Source organism: Rhineura floridana, chromosome 2 (assembly GCF_030035675.1).
Source record: "Rhineura floridana isolate rRhiFlo1 chromosome 2, rRhiFlo1.hap2, whole genome shotgun sequence".
Lineage (NCBI taxonomy): Eukaryota > Metazoa > Chordata > Lepidosauria > Squamata > Rhineuridae > Rhineura > Rhineura floridana.
The window spans coordinates 106,943,458-106,970,573 of NC_084481.1; the positions used below are offsets into that span (position 1 = coordinate 106,943,458).

A 27,116-nucleotide genomic window follows, 5' to 3' on the forward strand; every position below is an offset into this window, starting at 1 on the left:
ACAAAAAAACTCAAGATAGATATTGTAAAATAACACTCTCCCAAGCCATAAATCTTTCTACATAAGAAGAGTGATGTTTTTTGTTATTTTAACACTTTCACCCTTTGCCAAAACTTGTTGGAATGTCACTAGATTTATGTTCTCTGATCTATGTAATAGGATATTTTTCCCTTAGTTCATGGGATTTTGAAAGGATAAATCACTTTGGAGGGCTTCCTCCCCACTTTTCTTGAAAGCATCAAATAAAAGAAATTAGGATTCTTGACTTCCATGACCAAGTACTTTTACTGGTTGTGGGCACAGGTGTATAGTTACTTACAAGGAATGCCAGAAAAACAGTGGAAAGATATCCACCATCACTGACATATGTCCTACTCCCTTACTACTGGGATTAAAAGTGAATCCCAGCTGTAGCATAACTGATTATTATAGCACCACTGAGATTATATGAATGACACTTCACAGAATAACATAAGCAAAGAGGCATGTCCTTGCCCCAAAGAACTTGCAGTCTCAATTTGGATCATTTGGAAGACAACAGTGGGATGAGAAGAAGGTAAGGAACAGGGGGTGCAATTGTATATTTATTGTTGTTATGTGCCTTCAAGTCCATTACAACTTATGGCAACCCTATGAATCAGCATCCTCCAGTAGCATCTGTTATAAACCACCCTGTTCAGATCCTGTAAATTTAGGGTTTGCTTTATTGCATTTTACTTCAGCAAGTCTAAAGAGCACCTTTTACAATGGAAACATTATCATGCATCACAGTAGAGAAAACTATTGTAAGGTGAAAGGGCACATTAATACTTCCAACAGCCATTGTGACAAATTGAGAGAAGTCTTTTGCAACTGGAAGGCCCCCTTTTTGAAAGGGTTCCCCAGAAAAGAACCCTAATAGGCTGCCACCAGTAAGATGAACCTGATTACAAATCCAAGGCTATCCAACCATTGTTGTGGGGGGCGGGCTCTCTCTCCAGCCCAGCTCTAGAAAAAAGGAGCTTTAGATTTACTTTCCCAAGTGTGGCTACTGTGTGGGGGCCACATCTGGCCCACAAGAGGATTCTAGTGCCCTCTTTCAAAAAACAAGCTTAAAAAAACACATTTGACTATTCCTTTGGTCCTCCACTGTCATGCTTTAATACCAAAAGGTTATTAGGGCCACTCAGCTTTGTCTATTTTTAAAAAACAAAATATTTTTAAAGTTTTGTGAAGCAAAACGTTTTTGCGACATCCCCTTCAAATTTGTCCTTTAAGTTTTTTGAAAAAGTGGGCACACCCACTTTTTCTTCTCTATTAATACCTCAAGTATTCTTAAAACAGCTTCTAATGTCACCTTCTGCCTGTACAACCATGAGTCAGCAACTAAATGTCTGGCGAAGCAATAGGAACTGAACTGCTGCAATGCACGGAAAAGGACAAGGTCTTTTGTTAATGTGGTTACTTAAGAGAGTTGCTAGACTTGCACACAAGTTTTTTGTGCTTACGTGATCTAATAATGCATACAGATATTACATTAATTTTAAAAAGTCTAATGTGCTTTGGAGGAACGGCACAGGGCCTATTCAGACAGAACATGTGACATAAATAAGGCAAAGGGAAATGCACTATGGTGGAAGAAATTTTCTAAAGAATCATGGGACGTTACAACATGGGACATCGATGGCCATGTATTCTGCACACCTGCTGAATCTATTGGAGTTTAATTCCCACCATTACATCCAATTGTGGAGAGAGTATTCAAGATGGATGAGCAGCCACTAGGCTTTCTGTCACAGTTCCAGCTATATTGTTAACCTTTTAAGTGCTAGCAGGCAGTACCAATGGGCTTTTTACATCATGCAGATAGGAATGGAGGTCTCACATATTTAGGGAGTGGGGTTTGAGAAGGACTGTGACTCCACCCCATGTAGGTAAAAAATGAACCTCACTATGGAGTGGGTAGGCAGCTGCAGCCCTCCCAACCTTCACAGGAAATCAATCCATATTGGCCACATTTGCACATGATGCTAAGCCAAATCTTGGTGTAGTGTGAATGTGCTGGCTGTCAGGGAGGAGACTACAGCTGCTTTGCTCCTCCCCAGTCTTTTTAGCTCAGTACGGTGTGGCAGCTTAGCCAAGGGTTGGCTTAGTGTGACATCTGAACTCAAGATCATGATTAAGCTCTTTAACTGTCATCTGTAGACAGTATTTGTTCTTGGAGTTCAGACAACACTTGACTTAGTTGCCACAATGCACTGAGCTAAATGTGCTGAGCTTAAAGGACTGGGGAAAAGTACAGCAGGTGCGAGCAGTCCCAGTAAACCGTTTGACTTATTATGATGTGTGAACCAGGCCAAAATGTGGTAACACTGTATCACATTATGGACAGCATTTCGGCTGGGATCCCTATAAAATTGCCCTAAGCTGTAACTCCTGCAAGAACTCCCCCTTCCCAAAGACTCTCCTCCTCTCCTTGCACACTCACCTGTGGCCTTAGGTTTCCCAGTACATGGAAAAAGTTGAAGGGCAGTAAACAAGTCCAAGGGAAAGCTTTGAGCTTTACCTCTTTGGAAAATGGTGGGGGGGAAGAAAAGTGGCCATGGACAAAGTTCATATTATAGTTTATATTTACTTGTAGTGCAAATGGGCAAAAATAGTAGTTTGCAGTATCAGAGGATATGCAGCTGCAGCTGAAATCACAAGCCCAATATTTATGCTCCACTGCACAGTAGCAGCATGAAAGATCAGGCACTAAACTTCCAATTTTGGTGCAAAAGACTGGGATGTCTTATGCTGTTGCTCCAGGCTCACTCCCTGCACTGGGCAACATCATCTGTCCTGTCAAAATAAGTTTAGGTGCCCCATGTGTGTCTGCCAAATACTTTTCCTCATATGAAGTTGCACACAACAATGCAACTAATAATTTAAAAAAATCATTCTCCTTAGCATTCTCTCAGCTTGTTAGGATTAGGCTTTGTTGCATGGTGCTACCACTTTTTCCAGCTTGTGGGAGTATGGCAGAAAGGAAGTTTGCAGAAGTTTTGGTGTGTGTTTTTACTTTCTGCTTTCCTGATCACTACCACCAGGCTAAATCCTACTTTAAAAAAAACAACACACTGCTAACACTGGATATTTGAGAATAGAAGAATGTACTGCCTTCAAGTCGAATAGAGTTTTCATGCGGCTGAGAGGCAGTGACTGGCCCAAGGTCACCCAGTGAGCTTCATGGCTATGTGGGGATTCGAACCCTGGTCTCCCAGGTCGCAGTCCATTCATCTTAACAATCCTCTTATGAAAAGAAAACCCCAATGTTATCTGGTAACGTTACACAGGATGGAATGGATGGATAGTGAGTGAATATCCGCAGGGCATCATATTGGAATGCAAAGGCAACACTGATTTAGAAACCAGAATTTGCATGCCATTTAAAAGTAAAAAAAAAGTAACTTCTAAAAGTAACAACAATACCCCAAACCATTTAAACAGAATACTGTATGTTGGGGGGGGGGGGTTGGGGGGGTTTACACTGACTGGCCCAGATCTTATTGTTAGCTGAGTCCTGCAATGGAAGTGAGACAGATGTCAATGAGGGAGAGAGCTTTTTTGGCTGTGGTGGCCAGGTATGGAATAGCCTTCTTAAGGAAGACTGCTGGTGCCAACATAGCTATCTTTTATCCATCTTCTTTGTTCCATGCATTTTAAATTTTGTTGCTGCTTTCAGTATTTTATCTGCTATTTTTAGTCTGGTCTTGTCGTTATACATTATATTTCTATTTTTGTAGTAAACAAACCATCCTGAAATAGAGTGAGATGAAGGACAGCATATAAATATTTTAAAACAAACAAAAACTGACATGGTTTCTCAACAGTCTTTGGTTGACCCCATTTTTTCAAAATGGAATCAGTCACATATAGTCTCAGATAGAGAACCAGGAAAAGCGGTGTTCCCACCATGGCTAGTTCAGTTTAGCTGGATGCTACAGACAAAGAAAATCTTGTCCTTTTGAATTCCCCACAGTCTTTTTGCTGGGTTCAAAAACTGATCCAGTCAGGATGAGTAGAAAGGGCTTTTTAGGACTGAAAACTCGCACGTCAGGGTTTCAAGTCTTTGCTCCTGCAAAGTAGGAGGAGGTACCCTCATCTAGACTACGTGACCCAGCAAACATATCTGCCACCTGTATATGTGTGTGAGCTCTCCCCACATCCCTGGAAAGGAAACTGAACACACTCACATTACACTGAACAAAGGTAGAAGCTATCTTTACACATCTTTGTGTGAAAGAATATACGTGTTGATTTGTACAGCTCAATGACTCTACACTCATTAAACATTACATATAAATAACTGTATGATGAGCATACAGCTCAACTATTGTGTACACAGATTCTACACTTGTTGAATGTAGTATGTGAACAGTCCTAGAGTCTAAACAGGATCCTTGAAAGTAGAGGTGGGGGGAGGAAAGTTTAGAAGAGATGGAGTCAGACAGGCAAGCTGACCAAACTTTAAATCCAGCACATATAGGCAGTTTTCACCACAAGCAGTGTTTGAGTTGTTCCTCAGATCTACCCAGAATCTTGCCTTCCTTCTAGATCTCAGGTCTTATTCTTATTCGTTAAATAAATTAGACTCTCATACCACCACCATCTTCAGACTTTGGTTCAGTCAAATATACAGTTAACAATAATAAACTAGGCAGCAAATCCCCGTTTCAAAATACTGGCATGAAGTCTAAGTTATTTGGAGATCATTATAACCCCTGATCCCAGTGGGGTTGAATACCATACACTGATATGATTTGGTCTTGTTTTTTCTCATGCAGTCAGGGTTATACAGTAGGGCCCCACTTCTTGGCGCCCCAGTTTTCGGCGTTCTGCTAATACGACGCCAGCAGGGCAATCAGCTGGAGGGGGGCTGGAGCTCCCCACACTCCAGCTGATCGTGCCAATCTTCTCTTCTCCTGACCTTCTCCTCTTCTGGCGTAATCAGACTCCTGCGCTCGAGCTGATTGCGCTGGAGGAGGGGAAGATCTGATCTCCCCCTCCTCTGGTGTGATCAGTGGGTTAGATTCCAGACCGCCGCGCTACAGCTGATCCGCTTTTTGGCAGGGGTCTGGAACCTAACCTGCCATATGAGTGGGGTCCTACTGTACATATTCCATACAACAATCCCATGGTTATGTATGTGCAGGATCTGTTACATGGCATACACACTGATCTCACAATTGCCACAGCTTTCTTGAGAAAAGTCCATATATAGCTCAGTGACAGAGCAGTTACGTGGGATGCAGAAGGTCCCAAGTTCAATGCCCAGCATCTCCAGGTAGGGCAGAGAAAGACTCCTATCTGAAACCCTTCAGAGCTGCTGCCAGTCATTGTTGACAATGTACTCCACTAGGAGGAAAAGTGATCTGACTTGGTGTAAGGCAGCTTCCTATATCGTGTTTGTAAACAAATAAAAAACCCAACTCAATGGTAATTGTGTCTTTTGATTTAATGAAGCTACAATTACAGCAATAATATATTATTGTGCACATCTGTGTTAAATAAAAGTTATTGTGAAAAGGAAGGAGTAATATAGGAAAAGCATTGTGAACATGACTGGCGTAGATAGGAATAATGAAAGACACATGAGACTCTTGAGGGCAGAACATTTAAAATGGTACCTCTGGAGAACCAAATCAAAAAATGATATATTATGCACTCACAAGAACCAGAAGCATAATATGGAGGAAATATTGTTCTAAATATAAGCAGTTTTGTGGAAAGCATCTGACATAGTACCAGGGCTGTGGAGTCAGTACGCCAGACCTTCGACTCCGACTCCCCTATTTTTCTACTGTCTGACTCTGACTCCGACTCCATAAATGGCAATGTATATTAACTAGTAATAACAAATTTACTGTAGTAAAATGGTGGCACAAGGCATTTCATCACCACCACGTGAATCCAGAGCTTGGAAAAGTTACTTTTTTGAACTACAGCTCCCACGAGCCCAAGCCCTGGGGCTGATAGTTTAAAAAAGTAACTTTTCCAAGCTCTGGATTCACGTGGTGGTGATGAAATGCCTTGTGCTACCATTTTACTACAGTAAATTTGTTATTACTAGTTAATATACATTTGCCATTTATGAAGGAGTCAGAGTCGGAGTTGGTACATTTCTACCGACTCCGACTCCACCCAAAATTGCTCCCGACTCCGACTCCACAGCCCTGCATAGTACTGAACAATGAATTAGACAGAGTGATGAAATAAAATACTCCCACCTAAATCATATACATTACACAAATAAAATCTCACTTGATTTTAAGGACTCCCAGAGACAAGTTGCAACACCCCCCTGTTTACACCGTTGTAAATAGGAATTTAGTGCTCAGAGGGCGCTTCTACTCTGTCACTTTTTTCAGCTGGGATTCAATCACATCCTTGCAAAATCAGGCTGCACAATTAAAGCTGTTTTGGAGCTCTTGCTAAACAAACCCAGTCCCTCAAAATATCTGACTTTTTGCTATAAGAAATGTGACAGGAAAGTGCACTAGAACATTCTCTAATCTCCCAACAAATAAATCAGCCTGAATGCTTATTGAGCAGAACACCTGGAAGGAACCAGAGGTGGTGCTATGAGGAAACCATTCAGCAAAGATGGGGAACCAATATGCTCAGCCAAATCAACTGAATTTATCACAAAATGGTGTCTTTTTTCAAAATCACTTTGGTTTCCAGGTACATATGGTGGTGCATGCCAGAAGCCCTTCATTAAACATAGACTTGAACCAATAGGACAAGGGTAGCCAGCAGGGTGTCGTCCAAATGGTTTGGATTACAACGCCCATCAGTGCCAGCCAGCATGGCCAATAAGAACATAAGAACATAAGAACATAAGAACATAAGAAGAGCCTGCTGGATCAGGCCAGTGGCCCATCTAGTCCAGCATCCTGTTCTCACAGTGGCCAACCAGGTGCCTGGGGGAAGCCCGCAAGCAGGACCCGAGTGCAAGAACACTCTCTCCTCCTGAGGCTTCCGGCAACTGGTTTTCAGAAGCATGCTGCCTCTGACTAGGGTGGCAGAGCACAGCCGTCATGGCTAGTAGCCATTGATAGCCCTGTCCTCCATGAATTTGTCTAATCTTCTTTTAAAGCCGTCCAAGCTGGTGGCCATTACTGCATCTTGTGGGAGCAAATTCCATAGTTTAACTATGCGCTGAGTAAAGAAGTACTTCCTTTTGTCTGTCCTGAATCTTCCAACATTCAGCTTCTTTGAATGTCCACGAGTTCTAGTATTATGAGAGAGGGAGAAGAACTTTTCTCTATCCACTTTCTCCATGCCATGCATAATTTTATACACTTCTATCATGTCTCCTCTGACCCGCCTTTTCTCTAAACAAAAAGCCCCAAATGCTGCAACCTTTCCTCATAAGGGAGTCGCTCCATCCCCTTGATCATTCTGGTTGCCCTCTTCTGAACCTTTTCCAACTCTATAATATCCTTTTTGAGATGAGGCGACCAGAACTGTACACAGTATTCCAAATGCGGCCGCACCATAGATTTATACAACGGCATTATGATATCGGCTGTTTTATTTTCAATACCTTTCCTAATTATTGCTAGCATGGAATTTGCCTTTTTCACAGCTGCCGCACACTGGGTCAACATTTTCATCGTGCTGTCAACTACAACCCCGAGGTCTCTCTCCTGGTCGGTCACCGTCAGTTCAGACCCCATGAGCATATATGTGAAATTAAGATTTTTTGCTCCAATATGCATAATTTTACACTTGTTTATATTGAATTGCATTTGCCATTTTTCCGCCCATTCACTCAGTTTGGAGAGGTCTTTTTGGAGCTCTTCGCAATCCCTTTTTGTTTTAACAACCCTGAACAATTTAGTGTCGTCAGCAAACTTGGCCACTTCACTGCTCACTCCTAATTCTAGGTCATTAATGAACAAGTTGAAAAGTACAGGTCCCAATACCGATCCTTGAGGGACTCCACTTTCTACAGCCCTCCATTGGGAGAACTGTCCATTTATTCCTACTCTCTGCTTTCTGCTTCTTAACCAATTCCTTATCCACAAGAGGACCTCTCCTCTTATTCCATGACTGCTAAGCTTCCTCAGAAGCCTTTGGTGAGGTACCTTGTCAAACGCTTTTTGAAAGTCTAAGTACACTATGTCCACTGGATCACCTCTATCTATATGCTTGTTGACACTCTCAAAGAATTCTAATAGGTTACTGAGACAGGACTTTCCCTTGCAGAAGCCATGCTGTCTCTGCTTCAGCAAGGCTTGTTCTTCTATGTGCTTGGTTAATCTAGCTTTAATAATACTTTCTACCAGTTTTCCAGGGACAGAAGTTAAGCTAACTGGCCTGTAATTTCCGGGATCCCCTCTGGATCCCTTTTTGAAGATTGGTGTTACATTTGCCACTTTCCAGTCCTCAGGCACGGAGGAGGACCCGAGGGACAAGTTACATATTTTAGTTAGCAGATCAGCAATTTCCCATTTGAGTTCTTTGAGAACTCTCGGGTGGATGCCATCTGGGCCCAGTGATTTGTCAGTTTTTATATTGTCCATTAAGCTTAGAACTTCCTCTCTCGTTACCACTATTTGTCTTAGTTCCTCAGAATCCCTTCCTGCAAATGTTAGTTCAGGTTCAGGGATCTGCCCTATATCTTCCACTGTGAAGACAGATGCAAAGAATTCATTTAGCTTCTCTGCAATCTCCTTATCATTCTTTAGTACACCTTTGACTCCCTTATCATCCAAGGGTCCAATTGTCTCCCTAGATGGTCTCCTGCTTTGAATGTATTTATAGAATTTTTTGTTGTTGGTTTTTATGTTCTTAGCAATGTGCTCCTCAAATTCTTTTTTAGCATCCCTTATTGTCTTCTTGCATTTCTTTTGCCAGAGTTTGGTCAGGTCGATGGGAGTTGTAGCCCATAATATCTTGTGTGGCACTGGTTATGCCTGCAACAGGGGGTTAGGGCTATTTAAAATGGCAAAAAGCATAGAAATGAAAAAGTTAGCTGTTGATGCACTCAGGGGCCAACACAGGAGCCCTAACTCTGTGCTGGAAAATGAAGCAATAAAAGCAATAAAGGTCCAATGGCAGATCAAGGTGTGGGTAGGAGAGAAGAAGGGACGTGGCTGAAGGTTACTAGCTCCCATTTTAGGACTAGCCTCAGAGGGAGGCAATGGTAAGCCCCCTCTGAATACCACTTACCATGAACACCCTATTCATAGGGTTGCCATAAGTCAAGATTGACTTGAAGGCAATCCATTTTAAGTCCACTCACAGGAGAGCTCTAGAATGAATTTACAGCTTCTCTCTGGCCATCTCTCTTGCCAAGCACATAGAGCTTAGGCACTCAGAAGAAATGATCTGCTTCATCACTCTACAGCCCTTCCTGCTTGCAGAGCAGACCATCTCCACGTTCCCATTCCACTGGGGTGCTGCACTGGGCATTCCATTGAAGGGGGCGAACGGAAGAGGGGGAAGGCTGATTTTCTCCCTAACCCTTCCCACTCCACTTCTTCTGAACCTGAATATGATTTCTATTGGTGCCTTTAGCCCCTCTCCCTCTCCTTTTCATAATATAAGGGACTTTACCTGATGGTTCAAGCTGAATGCCCATTTCAGGCAAATAGCTATGCTTGCAAGCGCATGCATGCTATGTCATTCCATCTGCCCCAGACCATGGATTATCACGATCAGCCTTCAAAGAGCAGCCCAGGGTTGCATCTGCACCGCTGCAGAAACAGAATAATCACACAGATCTCTTCAGTCCACATTCAAGCCCAGATGAAAAGGGGAAATCTTATCATGTACTTCACAATGCCAAACAGGGGCATCACTACCCGAGTGCGGGGAGTGCGGACCGCACCGGGTGACACCATGAGAGGGGGGTGTTGTGATGTTCCTGTAAGTTAGCATCTGTAAATATGGTAAGTTCGGGTCTATTGGGTGATGTATGGTATATGACTGAGAGAGAAAGGGGGAGTACATGGGTGAGAAGCTGAAGTATGCTGGATGATGATTGGCTGAGTGGCTGGCTGAAGGTATAAATGGAAGTTTGTGAGTGATGGGCAGGGGGAGAGAGAGAGAGTCAGTTAGAGAGTTGGTTGGAGAAAGGTTGTTGAGTTGGTTGGCAGAGTTCTGAGGGAAGTTTGGATTGGATTTGGCTGATATTTAAAGAGGATATATATGAACAGAAACATAAAGAGTAACCATATATGAAACCATACGCTTGTGAAACATTCCTAAAGTAATCTTGTTATTTCCTGTTATTAGTAAATAACTACTTATTTGGTTTACCAAAGGCCTGATCCTTGGCTGGGGAATATACAGACCAGAAGGGAGGGCAAGGTAATTACCAAGGCTGAACAGAAACAGTATCTAATGGTGGCAGCGGTGAAGGGAGATACTGTAACAAGTCAAGTATCCAGAGCAACCCAGAGTTGTATGCTTTATATATAAAGATACAAGGGGGTTGGGAACAGCATAAGCACTCATTCACAAAAGTAACCAGCTAGAGAGAGACTCAGGCAAAGTCTCTGGGAGTATTGGTTACAGGACGTGACTGGTGGTGCTGCCTAGCAGTGGGATCTAGTGAGATCTGTCCTAGAGCGGAGTGAGAAACCATATAAAGGATGGTCCTGACTGGTGGTGTCCCTGGTGGTGCCTAGTGTAAGGCAGTAGCCACAAGCAGGTGGGAACCTGACAGGGAGAACCACGGGAGGGCATCACAGGTGTCACCCAGAGCCGCCCCGCCCCTAGGCACCAGGAAGTGGAGCAGGCGGACGGTAGAGAGCAGCCCTGCCTGTGCGGCGCGCGCTAACATGTGAGGGAGGCGCTGAGGTACATGAGGGAGACGTGAGGGAAGGGCGCTGGGCTGGATCTCCCACGCGATGGGGCCTCCTCAACTTCAGCGGCGTTGCAGCCTGTTACCAGGCAGGCTAGGCTAGAGCCGCTCTGCCTCCCGCTCCTTCTCTTGTTGCTGCTCCTGCTGCCTGCTGAGTTGTCACTGCCGTCGCGGAGCCCTAAAGCCACCCGCTGCAGGAGGATGGTGCACCTGGCGGCCGAGCTGCTGTTGCTTCTGTGACTCCTTGCTGCGGAGCAGCGAGCCTGACGCCAAGGCAGACAACCACAGCCAGAGCCAACAGGTGAATGCCTAGGAGGAGCCGAACACCCCAAAGAAGACTTTGGGGTTCCCAGCGCAGAACGGGGGGTGTTCAAAGGGGTGTTTGGGTTTTCCTTCTGAGGATTGGGTGGGGGGATTTCCTGAGTAAGGGGGGCATCCGTCTATTAGCTACACCTTTACTTTGCTGCCCACCCTCTTTCTGTTTTTGCCACTGCCCACTGAAATCACTGTACGGTCGTACCGGTCTTCTTATGGGTCAGGCCTGTCGTTCGGCCGCGTGCGCGCTCCACCACACGCGCAATCGCTCAGAGTCTAAGAGAGAAGGCGCTGCGGGCTGCACCAGGTGACACCAACCCTAGTGACGCCACTGATGCCAAAGACACGCTGTCAGGCACTGGAATATCAGGAATACACATACATGCATACAGTTACACGCAAGCTCTTTGACCATGTTGTCAGTAGTAGCTGCCCTTTCCTGGCAAAGCAAAATTCAGACCATTTGTTGAGCAATTTGAGAATCCCACTTCCTCTCCCAGGAAAAAGCTGGGGGGATCCCTTCCTTTTGCTTACTATAAGGCATTTTAAAAGCATTCTGTATTCACCACTAATATATCAGAGTCTTAATTACATTTTCAAAACAATACTGGTGGTCAGTGCCAAGGATCCAGTACAAATTGTGTTGAAATATGAAAGCTGTGCAGGTGGAGTAAGACAGCCTATTGCAAACTGACAGACGATAAAACTGTTTGCAGGGCAATCTACATGAACAAAGGATTTCGGTCAACGGAGATGCAATTTTATACAAGCACCACTTTTCGAACATTTGGAGTACTCGCATAAAAACACATTGCTACAGTCAATGACTTAATAATAATCCCTGCTAAAAGGGCCTATGAAATGGGAGGCTACTCTTCCCAGTAGATTGCATTGGCAGAGATACTTCCTCTGTTGGAGGCAGTATGCTTCCAAATACCAGATGCTGGAAACCACAGGAGGGGGAAATGCTCAGGTCCTGCTTCTGGCCTACCCATAGGCATCTGGTTGGCCATTGTGAGAACAGGATGCTGGACTAGATGGGCCATTTGCCTGATCCAGCAAGCTCTTCTTATGAGAGACCAAGACCACTAAAAATGGAAAAAGTAAAACATGATTTTCAAATAAAGTGTAAATTAACATTCACTAAGTTGTGATTCAATAGGTGGCACACTGGACACATAGAAAATTACGATCAGCAATACATACTATCTGCTACAGGCCAAGCATTTTTTAATCATTCTGTTGGGCACTGGCAACAAGAGCACGTCTCTAGTGAGCCCTAAAGCACATAGTCTGCCAGTTGGAACATAACATTCTTGGAATGAACTTTGGACCTCCACATATGCTTCTGTCACCTGAAACCAGGAATACACATGGGTTTCAAATCCTATTTAGTAAACTAACATTAAACCACAGTTTCCTGATTCGGACATAACAGGAACTGTGGTTTAAAGAAGCCAGGATTGAAGCACTGAAGACAACGTGCAAGTGAGGAGAGGAAAATATGTGGGAGGAGAGGGAAATATGTTCGGCCAATATTAATTCCTGCCTTAATAAATTAAGATTAAGTAAGCTAGGAATATTGCACTGAAAACAATTCAAATATATTGTTTATATGACTCTTATTGTCTTAGGCTTTTCCTTCCAAGAAAGTTTGAAATTTGGTAGTATTGCTAAACTGACCTGTCCTGGGACTGGCACAGGTGAGGGACATCAAGTAAAATTTTAGCTACTGCAATGCGGGATTCTAAATGACAACTATTTCTCTGGTCAGTGACATAAGTTTTTTTAAAAATAATCTACTACTGACAGGGTCAATGACAATATGAAGACATTTCTGTACTTGAAGTAAATGCCAGAAAGTGACACACACATCTTCACTGAACTACAGTTCATTTGTATATATAGGGTCAATTCAGGCATCATGTTGTTGTTGTTGTTGTTATGTGCCTCCAAGTCGACTACGACTTATGGCGACCCTATGAATCAGTGACCTCTAAGAGCATCTGTCATGATCCACCCTGTTCAGATCTTGTAAGTTCAGGTCTGTGGCTTCCTTTGTGGAATCAATCCATCTCTTGTTTGGCCTTCCTCTTTTTCTACTCCCTTCTGTTTTTCCCAGCATTATTATCTTTTCTAATGAATCATGTCTTCTCATTATGTGTCCAAAGTATGATAACCTCAGTTTCATCATTTTAGCTTCTAGTGATAGTTCTGGTTTAATTTGTTCTAACTCCCAATTATTTGTTTTGCAGTCCATGGTATCCACGAAGCTCTTCTCCAACACCACACTTCAAATGCATTGAGTTTTCTCTTATCAGCTTTCTTCACTGTCCAACTTTCACATCCATATATAGAGATCGGAAATACCATGGTCTGGATGATCCTGACTTTAGTGTTCAGTGATACAACTTTACATTTGAGGACCTTTTCTAGTTCTCTCACAGCTGCCCTCCCCAGTCCTAGCCTTCTTCTGATTTCTTGACTATTGTCTCCATTTTAGTTAAGGATTGTGCCAAGATATTGATAATCCTTGACAAGTTCAATGTCCTCATTGTCAACTGTAAAGTTACATAAATCTTCTGTTGTCATTACTTTAGTCTTTTTGACGTTCAGCTGTAGTCCTGCTTTTGTGCTTTCCTCTTTAACTTTCATCAGCATTCGTTTCAAATCATTACTGGTTCGTGCTAGTAGTATGGTATCATCTGCATATCTTAAATTATTGATATTTCTCCCTCCAATTTTCACACCTCCTTCTTCTTGGTTCAGTCCTGCTTTCCGTATGATATGTTCTGCGTATAGATAAATAGGGTGATAAAATACACCCGTCTCACACCTTTTCCGATGGGGAACCAATCGGTTTCTCCATATTCAGTCCTTACAGTAGCCTCTTGTCCAGAGTATAGGTTGCGCATCAGGACAATCAGATGCTGTGGCATCCCCATTTCTTTTAAAGCATTCCATAGTTTTTCATGATCTACACAGCCAAAGGCTTTGCTGTAATCTATAAAGCACAGGGTGGTTTTCTTCTGAAATTCCTTGGTCCGTTCCATTATCCAACGTATGTTTGCGATATGATCTCTGGTACCTCTTCCCTTTCTAAATCCAGCTTGGACGTCTGGCATTTCTTGCTCCATATATGGTAAGAGCCTTTGTTGTAGAATCTTGAGCATTACTTTACTTGCATGGGATATTAAGGCAATAGTTCGATAATTACTGCATTCCCTGGGATCCCCTTTCTTTGGAATTGGGATGTATATGGAACGCTTCCAGTCTGTGGGCCATTGTTTAGTTTTCCATATTTCTTGACAGATTTTAGTCAAAATTTGGACTGATTCAGTCTCAGTAGCTTGTAGCAACACTATTGGTACACCATCTATTCCTGGTGATTTGTTTCTTCCAAGTATTTTAAGAGCAGCTTTCACCTCGCATTCTAAAATTTCTGGTTCTTCATCATATGGTTCCTCCGTGAATGAATCTGTCATCCTGGCATTTCTTTTATAGAGTTCTTCAGTGTATTGCTTCTATCTTCCTTTTATTTCATCTCGGTCATTCAGTGTGTTCCCCTGTTGATTATTCAACATCCGTACTCTTGGATTAAATTTCCCTTTAATTTCTCTAATCTTTTGGAACAGGGCTCTTGTTCTACCCTTTTTGTTGTCCTCTTCTATTTCTATACAGTAACTATTGTAATAGTTCTCTTTGTCCCTACATACTAGTCGCTGTATTGTTGCATTTAGGGTTCTGACTGTGTTTCTATCTCCTTTTGCTTTTGCTTTCCTTCTCTCTTTAACCATTTGAAGAGTTTCTTCAGCTATCCATTGGGGTCTTTCTTTCTTTTTAACTACAGGTATTGTCTTTTTGCATTCTTCTTCTTCTGGTTCTCTGTCAGCTACGTTTAAAGCCTCAAACCTATTCCTTATTTGATCTTTATATGCTTCTGGGATGTTATTTAAATTGTATTTTGGCGTTACGATTGCTTTGTTGGTCTTCTTTAGCTTTACTCTGGTTTTCGATATGACCAGTTCATGATCTGTACCACAGTCTGCTCCTGGTCTTGTTTTTGCAGAAAGTATGGAACTTCTCCACCTTCTGCTACCAATTATATAATCAATTTGATTCCTATATTGACCATTTGGTGATGTCCACATGTATAGTTGTCTCGGTTGTTCAAAAAATGTGTTCGCAAGAAACAAATTATTGGCTTCACAGAACTCAATAAGTCTTTCTCCTGCTTTGTTTCTGTCTCCTAGGACCCATTTCCCCACAATTCCTAATTCTTCTCTGTTCCCTACTTTTGCATTCCAATCCCCCATGATTATCAGCACATCTTGTTTTGGTGTGTGATCAATTTCTTCCTGTACTTCTGCATAAAATCTCTCCAATTCCTCTTCTTCTGTGTTTGCCGTCGGAGCATAGACTTGGATGATGGTTATGTTGATAGGTTTCCCATTTAATCTCATTGATATCACTCACTCAGACCTTGTGTTGTAGCTCCTAATTGCTCTTGCTACATCACTTTTCACTATTAAAGCAACCCCATTTCTTCTTAATTTCTCATTTCCTGCATAAAATATTTTGTAGTTGCCTGATTGGAAATGTCCCATTCCCGTCCATTTAAGTTTGCTCACACCAAGTATTGTAATGTTGATGTGTCCCATTCCTTGCTTGACAATTTCTAACTTTCCCTGGTTCATGCTTCTCACATTCCATGTTCCTATTGTGTGAGTTGTACAACTCCGGGCTCTCCTTTCGCATCTGTGCACATCAGCCTCTGGACTTCCTTTCGGCTTTGACCCAGCTGCATCATTAGTCACAGCGCTACTCGTACTTGTCCTTTGTTCTTCCCCAGTAGCTCGGTGAGTGCCTTCTGACCTGGGGGTCTCATCTTCCAGCACTATCTCGTGTTGCATTTTGGATACTCTGTTCATAGGGATTTCATGGTCAGAGGTGGTTTACCATTGCCTTCCTCTGAGTTTGGAAGCATCTTAGTCTGGTGTTTCAGCTTTGACCATTCCGCCTTGGGTGCCCCTGCTAGGCGCCTAGCCTCTTGGTCTAGACTCCTGACGGCATTGCTCTCAGCTTCTTCAGCACACTCAAACCCCCTCACTACATTAAGGTGTGCATCTGAAGAGGAGGTCAGACATCATGCCAAACCATAATTAAGGAAGTCTGGTGCAATATCTGAATTGACAAACCATGGTTTACAACCAGCCAGGAATAAACTAGCCTGTATACAAAACAAAGTTGTGAAGTAGGATTGCAAACAATGGTTTGTGCCAACAACTATTTGGCACATTATCTAAATTGATAAACCATAGTTATGGCATTGTTCTGCTTTAAGAGCTGCTACATCATGAAGACAGAATGAAATCATTAAAGTTAAATTCTAAGAGGACAGAAAACAGAAGCAGACAAGAAGCTGACCTCTAAGCCATAGCTTGCCTGTTGTATATTTGAAAACTCTAAACATGGTTTGAATTCTAAATGATGGTTAGGCATAATGTTTGATCTGAGCCAAAGAGCTAGATGTTGAGCCAAGAGAGGCAAGAAAATGGAGGTGGCTACAGAAACCACCCTATGAAATGATGGTTTCATAGGTAAATCTGACTCTGACCTCAATTGTCTGCTACTAAATTACACATATTTCATGGGAATGTGTTTTAACTTCTCAACTTTAGGGATGACAACAGAGGTGACAGTTACGCCTGTTCTGGAAAGTATACATAAGGATATTTTGGGATCTGTACCAGAGAAGAGAAGAATCATGCTGATCTGCAACAAAAAGTGCTAGGACACATTAAAGCAGCCCCCACCAGAAGCAGAATGATTAAACAGTAAAGAAGACACTGTGACTCAGTATTAAATAGCCTTGCTGTAACCTCCAACATTAAAATGAAGCAAAATGCAAAAGATAAAGCCCTCGGAGATCTTTAAATCAATCCAAGATGCTAAAGCATGTAGCAGCCTTCACCAACCTGGGGCCTTCCAGCTGGTTTGGACAACAACTCCCCTCCATCCCATCCAGCACAGTCATGCTGGCTTGGGCTGATGAGAGTTGCAGTCAAAAACAGCTAGAAGGTAGCAAGTTGGTGAAGGCCAACTTATGTGTCAGCATACACACAAAAATATTGTGTTTCACTATTTTATAGCTGCATATACTGCTTGTGGGAGAAACTATGAGACAAGAAGGGGTGGTTTCCACTTGAAAGAAAAATTCTGACACCTCAATTGTGCCATCTAATGCTGCTGCTTCAGTCAAGCATGCAATGTCCATATTTTGCTACCACACAGTTAGAATAGATCTATTAACCCAGTCATGGGGAACCTGTGGCCCTCCAAATGTTGCTAGACTAGAACTCCCACCCGGGCCTAGGAGTCCAACAACATCTTGAGCAGTGTTTCTCAGATGGTGGGCCAGGCGCCACCTTCAGTGGGCCTTCAGCCACTTTCAGGTGGGTCTCAGTGCTACAGCCTGCCACTCGCCTTCCCTGCCCCCTAACTATGCCAGCGCCTCTTGGCCATACCAGTGCTAGCACCAGTAAATCCCTGTATGGTGAGTAAAAATGGTCGGGAAATAGAAAGGCTCGGGTGAGGGAGAAAAGAAGGAAGGTCTCCCTCCTCTGAGGGGAAAGGACCAAAGAAGGTGCTGAAGAAATTTAGGAAGTGAGAAAAAAAGGTTAATTTTTTAAATTATCTAATAACACACAAACAAACAAGGAATAGAGAAGAAGAGGATAAAAACAGAAAGCTGTTACAGGAGAAAGAAGTGAATGCAAAAGGGATCACTCACTCACAGGCAGACCCCTACCTACCTCTCTTGGGAAGCATCTAAGATATGGTTTCCCCACCCACAATCCCCTACCATCTTATTCCCACCACATTCTGTTGCATGTGTAGATGCAGCCTAATATCAATGTCCAAAATGAGATGTTTTAATATAGCCATGTAAATAAGTCCACAAAAATTACTAACCTGCTAAAGTAGGGTTGCAGCCTGCTTCATTTCTAAACTGGGTGTGGAGGAGAGAGGATTCCATCCTCAGGTAGCCCGTTTTGTTCTATGCTGACCTCAGAGGAGGGTCAAAGAGCTCCATCCCTCCTCCTGCCCAACCACCTGCCTGCAACGTCCTGTCACCCATGGCTATCAGGCTAGTGTTTAAATACAAGGCTGTTTTAATAGGAGATCTCCCTGGTTTATCGAACAGCACTGCTCCCTGCATTTCATATGACATTTGGTAGCATTTGCAACTTCAGTCATGCCTTGCATTCTTGGTTTGAAGCTTAATTTGTTTTCTGCCATTCTGTTTCTTGTTTCTTTCTTAGCTTTCCCTTTTCAGCTCAAGTGTTCTCCCTCTGCTTGGCCTCCTTTAAAGTGCAGGATTGTGCAATGCTCTGCAGAAAAAGGGATTATATAAACTAATGCACTTTGACAAAATACACCACACATATCTTAAAATCAATGCCTCTGCACATTCTCACTGCATGTACCCAACCTTCAGAGGGCTTGGAGTCAGAGTCCTCCTTTAGTGATTATGTATAGCAGGCTGCCATTGCACAAAACCCTAGAATATAAAATCAAATGAACATGCAGTTGCTGAGATTGCTTTCTAAACTGGCAAGCACGGAAGGCACTAAACTAACAACTGTTCCACCCAGCAATGTAGTGGTAAATTCAGAAGTGTAAGATCTCTTCGTGATAGTCATGCCATGACACCTCACAGCCATGCCACCTCACTCACTTGCTTGCTGTCCTTTCTCATCACTGTATTCTTCAGCCTTTCCCATGCATGCCACACAACAATAGAAGTCCCCAGGAACCAATTAGCATGAAACACATTAGTGTGTTAGCTGCTGAGCAGAGTCTTCTCTGTGGCTGACTCACTTTTTACTGATTGGTTCTGATCAGCATGAAAGGAGAAAGAAGCATGTTAGAAGATTCTTCTCAGTGACTAACACACTTTCATGCTGTTTGGCTTGTAGGACCCTGGAGTCATAGGGACCCTGCTGGGACCCTGCTCCCAAGAAAGTAAGGGGGTCTAAGACACACACACCCAAGACCCTGGATGATTACACCCCTGGTCCCACCACAGCAATCACATTTGTAAATGCAACTGTTCTTTTAGATCTTTGCTTTGTGTGTTGGGGGGGTTGCCTTAGGGGGAAAAAATCAAATAAGCTTATATGTGGGTTGATCAATAGCCTCTGATTATTCCAATCCATATTTATTAGTTACTGTTTACATAGCACTTTGATCCTTAGCACACCTTCTCCATTAATGGCAAGAAGGCTGACTTCCTAGGGAGCCTATTTAGGACAATGGCAGCAGCATGGGAAGTACTTTTTACAGTCTTGAATATGTAGTTCTTCTGAGAGCCCTGGGAGGGAAGGTTGCTAGTATTCACATTTTACAGACAAGAGACTGGAGCCAAGGAATAGTGACCTGCCAACAACCATACCTAGCAAGCCTATGCCTGGACATACATTGGAACGTTCCCAGGTGAAAGTCAACCATTTCAATGACTGGATCACACAGATTCATACAGTCTTCTAGTAGTAGTAGTTGAATTTTTGTTTAAAAAAATCAACATGTAAGTCCCCCTCGTCTTGCTGTACATTAACAGCTGTGATTTGGAACAAAATTCAGCAAGTTAATTTTTCACAGCACATAGATGAATTGATGGGGAAGCTGTATTTTTTAAAATTATATCATGCAGCAATCCTAGAGCAGGAAAAAATACATAGCTAGAAACCTGGGAATGGCTCAACAGCCTGAAGGAAGAAATCTGAACCAAAAATGTAAACCAGTATAATGTTCTGGCAACGTTAGATACAGACTAGGAAGACTTGGGTTCAAATCCCTACTCAGCTATGAAGTGGAATGAGTGGGCTTGGATCAATCACCATTTCAGCCTAAACGACCTCACAGGGCTGCTGTAAGGATAAAATATGGGAGGGGAGGAACTCCCAGGTATGTCACCCCAAGCTCCCTGTAAGGTAATAATAATACTTTAATTTATGTGTCGCCTATCTGGCCAATGGCCACTCTAGGCGACGTACATCTCGGTTACAATAAAATACATCATCATAATACAATACAAACGATAAAAACTATAAACAATGACAGTTCAGAGTAATAGGCAATTTGTCATAGAGATTAACCCTCCCCGGAAGTCCCGAAGGCCTGTCTGAAAAGCCAGGTCTTCAAGGCCTGGCGGAATACATTCAGGGAAGGGGCATGCGGAAGATCATACGGGAGGGAGTTCCAGAGAGTGGGGGCCACCACTGAGAATGCCCTCTCTCTAGTCCCCACCAACCTAGCTGTTTTAGTTGGCGGGACTGAGAGAAGGCCCTGTGTGGCTGATCTTGTCGGGCGGCATAATTGGTGGCGTTGGAGGCGCTCCATCAGATAAACTGGGCCGAGACCGTGTAGGGATTTAAAGGTTAATACCAACACCTTGAATTGGGCCCGGAAAACAACTGGAAGCCAGTGCAGGTCGAACAGCACTGGGGTGATATGCTCCCGGCGGCGACAGTTTGTAAGTAGTCGAGCCGCCGCATTTTGTATAAGTTGTAATTTCCGGACTGTTTTCAAGGGTAGCCCCACGTAGAGCGCATTACAGTAATCCAAACGAGAGGTGACCAGGGCATGTACCACCAATGGGAGCTGATGAACAGGAAGGTATGGTTGCAGTCTACGTATGAGGTGTAATTGATACCAAGCTGCCCGACTCACTGCCGAGATCTGAGCCTCCATGGACAGCTTGGAATCAAGAACAACCCCAAGGCTGCGGACCTGGTCCTTTAGGGGCAATCTCACCCCATCGAACATCAAGTCAATATCTCCCAACCTTCCTCTGTCCCCCATGAGTAGCACCTCGGTCTTATCGGGATTCAGCTTCAACCTGTTCCTTCCCATCCATCCACTCACGGATTCCAGGCACTTGGACATGGTCTCCACAGCCAACTCTGGTGAGGATTTAAATGAGAGATAGAGCTGAGTGTCATCCGCATATTGGTGACACTGCAGCCCAAATCTCCTAATGATTGTCCCCAGCGGCTTCATATAGATATTAAATAGCATGGGAGAGAGGATAGAGCCCTGTGGCACACCACAATTGAGAGGCCAAGGGTCTGAAACCTCTTCCCCCAATGCTACCTGTTGATGCCTATCGGAGAGAAAGGAACGGAACCACTACAGTACAGTGCCTCCTATTCCCAATCCCTCCAGGCGATGTAAAAGGATACTGTAGTCAACAGTATCAAAAGCCGCTGAGAGATCGAGGAGGACAAGAAAGGTGAATTCTCCCCTATCTAATGCCCTCCTCATATCATCCACCAGAGCGACCAAGGCTGTTTCAGTTCCATGTCCAGTCCTGAAACCCGATTGGTATGGATCCAAATAATCCGTTTCATCCAAGTGTGTCGACAGATGGACATTAAAAATGGAATACATACATACATTTATTTCTTTTTGAATAACTCTGTTAGGAATCTGGTATGCGTGCATTTTCTTTTTCTAAGCCACCAAGGAAAGCATAAAGCTAGAGAAATGAGTTCACATCAGGCTCCCTCTTTAAGAAAGATGTGGCCACTTATGCATTATTCATCACTTCATTTTAATGACTTGCCTAAGGCAAGGAAGTATCCTTGTTGAAAGATCTGCCTACAAGACCTTTGAGCATCACACTTACCGCAGCCACAGCAGCCACACATTTGATTAACCCCTCTTTATGCTAGGTGCTGCATAAGCACATATCAAAGCAAGCAAAGAAAAGATGATCAGAGGAGTTGCAAATCTAAGTGGAGAGCACCAGAAAAGGTAAGGAGGACAGAGTAATAAACTGGCGTGCTCAAGGTCATATATAGCAGTGTAGTTGCAGAACCAAGGTCAAATTCTAAGCACCATCATAGTAACCCAGTGCTAAATTAGCCTAGAAAATGTAAGCAAATTAAAAAACACAAGCCAAAACAAACATATTTCACAGCTAGTTTTCATTGACATATTTTTGAAAAATCACTCTGGGAATGCCAGCTGAAAGATGATGTAAAGCATGGGAAGCAGATTTGAGCCAGTGGCTACACACAAATACTAATTTAGTCTGCAATATTCTTTTAACAATTAGTAGACTCGAACAGTGGGCCTTGAGTGCGACAGACAACATCCAGTGGGGCCCCTTTGCAGCCACCTTACAGACGGGATTCCAATCAGCGCTGCCCCTAGAAACAGCTGCTCAGATTAATCTGTGAATTGATCTGTGAATCCCAACAAAATCTTGGTTGGTGACCCCTAGATCCAATGTTTCAGCATGCCTTGCAAGCCTGGTATTCTGTGTTTGTACAACAAAAGGCTCCCAATTCACACCGTTTTTATATATTGGCAGAAAGATCAGTTATACACCATCCAGGCCTGTGGTGCAAAATCAAGCTAAGTGAGTAGATTCAGTCCTTCAGGATATGCTGAGATTTGTTGATAGCAAATCCCTCAGTGACAACACGCTGTGGTCATCCATGTGTCTATATATATGCCAGAGGGTGTTTGCATCCTGTCCTGTTTTCTCAAAATTAAAAAATAAATAAATGCTGCTTGCAGCCTGATTGGATCTGGCAGGCTGTGGCTGCCCTCGCACTCAGGGTGGGAGGAGACTCTGGCCTGAGAATATGCCACGCTGCTTCCAGCGTGCAGGCAGGAGAGACTACCCTGCTGGAGAACAAGGTTGAAGGACAGGGATCACTTCTGCAATAGGGGAAGAATCTAAAAGGCTTCCTCAGTTTAGTTTTTACAAGGTTCTCCGACAAAAAACCATATTACCACATTTTCTGGAGATAACAAATCACAGACAAGCTGTCACACAAACAGCTGTATGTGTGCATGAGAGAGGGAGGATGAACTGGTTTTGATACAACCAGGAAGCTCTGAGGCAGAGATCCTCCTGAGCATCATTATGCTAAAAAACATGTTTACCCACCAACAAAGCGGGATATGCAACAAAGAGTTATCATGTTTCACTGGGTTGCAGCAAAGTAATGTTACTTTAAATGTGCACTGAGTTTCCAGGGTCACTGGCAACATTGTTAAGGTTAAACCCTCTCAAATGCTAAAACACATGAAACAAAAAGTCATGCCATCCAGGGTGAGGGCATAGGATGAAGAGGTGAAAGGTCAAAAGGCTGCTTTGGCGGCAGTCCTGTGCGCTTTACCTTGAGAGTAAGCCTCGCTGGGCTCACTCCAAAGATTTCCGAGTAAGCACACGTGGGAGCGGAGCGTCAAGCATCGCGTGCAACCCTAGGAATCCGGAGGACTGTGGCGAACGATTGCCCTCTGTGTTCCCCCTATTTACTCCACACCCTCCAGTATGAAGCTTGACATTTACCAGCCAGCACAGTGCTCAAAAATAAGGATATAAACATCATACCAAAAATGAAATACAACCAGTTATGCGGAGTACACAGGAAGGGGTTCGTTGCAATGCTCTTGAGGAGGAGGAGGACTCTCAGCTAGTTGCCCATATGGTCGAGGAGGAAACGGGGCTCCATTCAAACTTTGCTGCTGTTACAGGCAAGCCCCTTTTTATTTTTAAGGTGAAGATGTAGTAAAGATAAAGGGGCGTTTTCATCTCGAGATTCTCCCTTCTAGGGGAAGGGGGCATGATGCAACAGACCGAGAAAGGGGGGCGGGAGGAGAGAAAAAGAAGGACCTCTCGGATGCAGTTAGGCGAGGATACGTCCTCCACCCCCCTTCCCCAGTACTAACAGCGGAGTTCACTGTGGGCACCGATATTTAATCCTGCCGTTTCGCTCTGCTTTTCAGGAGGAGAGGGGGGGAAAGGACACTCGTGCTCTATGTGGGAGGCTAATCCCCGCCGCGTTGCAACCAAACGAGCCGCAAGCTCATGCAACAGAGGGAGCGGTCAGGGCAGGGTTGCAAACCCTGCTGCATTTGCAAATCATTTCTAATAACGCTCAGCGGAACGATTTCAGGCGCTCCTCCACCCGTTCTTGGGCTGAAGTAGGGAAGCTTGCAAGAAGACCTCCGCGGATGAGCTTCGCTACACCTCGACAGCCCATCTGGCATCACAGAGCAAAGCCACAGGGGGTTAAAAGAAACAAATAGCACTCACCGAGCTATTAGGGCGCTGGGGTGATTCTCTTTGCTCCGCCTCTGTCGGGAAATAGCCAGGAAAACACCGATCTCCCTGGGTATGTGCCTCACTCGCTCTCCCCTCCCTCTACTCTGGCTTTTCCTTTAAGTGGTACAAACCAGGATGTCCGTGCAGTTTCTTTGCCAGTTCCAGCTCGGCACCGCCGCCTCTGGCCGCTGAGTGCAATTGCTTCCACTTTCTCCGTCACTCTCTCGCCTCGACACAATAGTTTCCAGCCCCAGGAGGGCTCACGTGAAACCGCTCGCGTCAAAACTCTCCCTGGCTTACTCACTCCTCCCATCACCGGTGCATTGCTGTTGCTGTCAGAAGCAGGAGGAGGGCTGCTTACGTCGCAGCACACTCGCTCTCGGATGAAGTCAGATTCTACTCCCTCCCAAAATCACACAAACACATAAAAAACTCATCTGGAAGGGGCGGGGAGAGAGAGAACATAATTAAGTAGAAACTTTGGACTTCATCATCAGCTCTCTGAAAGAGCACTGTGCATAAACAACGTTTTTTTTAATTTCCCTGAACTGTTTTGTTATGTTTCGTTGAGGACGTTGACAAGGTGCTTGGACGGGTGCGAGCAACCACTTCTGTGTTGGATCCTTGCCCCTCTTGGCTAATAAAAGCCAGCAGGGATAGCAGCGCCAGTTGGGCCAGGGAAGTGATTAATGCCTCACTGCGTGAGGGAGTGGTCCCTGGCTGCCTGAAGGCGGCAGTAGTGAGACCACTTTTGAAGAAATCTTCCCTGGACCCAGAAAACCTTAGCAATTACAGGCCAGTAGCAAACGTCCCATTCTTGGGCAAGGTCCTTGAAAAAGTGGTTGCAGACCAGCTCCAGACACTCTTGGATGAGACCGATTATCTGGATCCATTTCAATCGGGTTTCAGGCCCGGTTTTGGCACGGAGATGGCCTTGGTCGCCCTGTATGATGACCTTTGTCGGGAGAAAGACAGGGGGAGTGTAACTCTGTTGGTTCTCCTTGACCTCTCAGCGGCTTTCAATACCATCGACCATGGTATTCTTCTGGGGAGACTTGCGGATTTGGGAGTTGGAGGTACTGCTTGGCAGTGGTTCTGCTCCTACCTGGCGGGTCGTCTCCAGAAGGTAGTGCTTGGGGAGCATCGCTCGGCACCCTGGGCTCTCCAATATGGAATTCCGCAGGGGTCAGTTCTGTCCCCCATGCTCTTTAACATCTATATGAAGCCGCTGGGTGCCGTCATCAGGAGTTTTGGAGTGCGTTGCCACCAGTATGCTGATGACACGCAGCTCTACTTCTCCTTTTCATCTTGTTCAGGTGAGGCTATCAAGGTGCTGAACCGATGTCTGGCTGCGATAATGGACTGGATGAGAGTGAATAAATTGAAGCTCAATCCAGACAAGACTGAGACGCTGTTAATAGCTGGTTCTTCTGACCAGATGGTGGATGTTCAACCTGTTCTGGATGGGGTTGCACTCCCCCTGAAGGAGCAGGTTCGTAGCTTGGGAGTTCTTTAAGAACCATCCCTGTCACTGGAGGCCCAGGTAGCCTCGGTGGCACGGAGTGCTTTCTACCAACTTCAGCTGGTGGCCCAGCTACGCCCCTATCTGGACAGGGAAAACCTTGCTTCAGTTGTTCATGCTCTGCTAACCTCTAAATTAGACTACTGCAATGCACTCTACGTGGGGCTGCCCTTGAAGACGGTTCGGAAACTACAGCTCGTGCAGAATGCAGTGGCCATACTGATAACTGGGACCAGGCGGTCCAAACATATAACACCGATTCTGGCCCGCTTGCACTGGTTGCCTGTATGTTTCCGGGCTCGATTCAAGGTGCTGGTTTCAACCTATAAAGCCTTGCACGGCACGGGGCCACAATACCTGATGGAATGTCTCTCCCAATACGAACCTACCCGTACACTCCGCTCAACATCGAAGGCCCTCCTCCAGGTGCCTACTCAGAGAGAAGCCCAGAAGGTGACAACAAGAAAAAGGGCCTTCTCAGTGGTGGCCCCCGAACTATGGAATATTCTTCCTGATAAGGTACGCCTGGCGCCAACATTACTATCTTTTCGGCGCCAGGTAAAAACCTTCCTCTTCTCCCAGGCATTTTAGTTTTAGTTTTTTAGCTTTTAGCATTTTAGTATTTTAGTATTTCAGCTTTTAATATTTAATATGCATTTGTATGTGTATACATATGCTTTAATTTTTGATGTCATTAATGTATGTTTAAATTGCTTGATATGTGGTTTTAATTGTATATCAGATGTTTTACTTGTTGTGAACCGCCCAGAGAGCTTCGGCTATGGGGCGGTATATAAATTGAATAAATAAATAAATAAATTTCCCTTGTAAATCAACTATGAAAGCAATAAGAAAAGAAAACGTACTTTGCAAACAGGTAGAGACAGATGAGAAATTCCCGTGGTACTGAAGGTTGCAATCACCTGCATGCTCATTTGGGACGAAGTCCCCTTGAAATCAATGGAAATAACTGCTGAGTAAATATGCTTAGGATTGGTTTGCATGTATCAACCTCAGCTCCTGAAGAATCCAAAGGTCAGTTAACAGTGCCATCTAACTGTGCCATTCTTAGGCAAGGCAGTTGAGCGGGTGGTGGCTAAACAGTTGCAAGCACACTTGGAAGAAGCGGATTATCTGGATCCATTTCAGTCGTGCTTCAGACCGGGACATGGGACTGAAACAGCCTTGGTCGCCTTGGTAGATGGTATGAGAAAGGTGTTGGATAAAGGTGAAGGCACCTTCCTTGTCCTCCTCGATCTCTCAGCGGCTTTTGATACCGTCGACCACGCTATCCTCTTGGATCGCCTGCA

At 44.2% G+C, this 27,116-nt stretch overlaps 1 protein-coding gene across 2 annotated transcripts in view; it reads right to left on the reverse strand.

The window, feature by feature from the left end:
* The window catches only part of SLC25A22 (solute carrier family 25 member 22), a 133,602-nt gene extending 108,972 nt beyond the window's left edge, over positions 1-24,630 (reverse strand). Inside the window, exon 1 of one of the 2 annotated variants that reach the window (XM_061610023.1) lies at positions 24,276-24,630. The gene's annotated coding sequence lies outside the window, so the exon portion shown is untranslated. Of the gene's footprint in view, positions 1-9,588; positions 9,611-24,275 lie in introns of those variants that run through there. The other variant, XM_061610030.1, reaches the window with a different exon arrangement.
* Between the last annotated feature and the right edge of the window lie 2,486 nt (positions 24,631-27,116).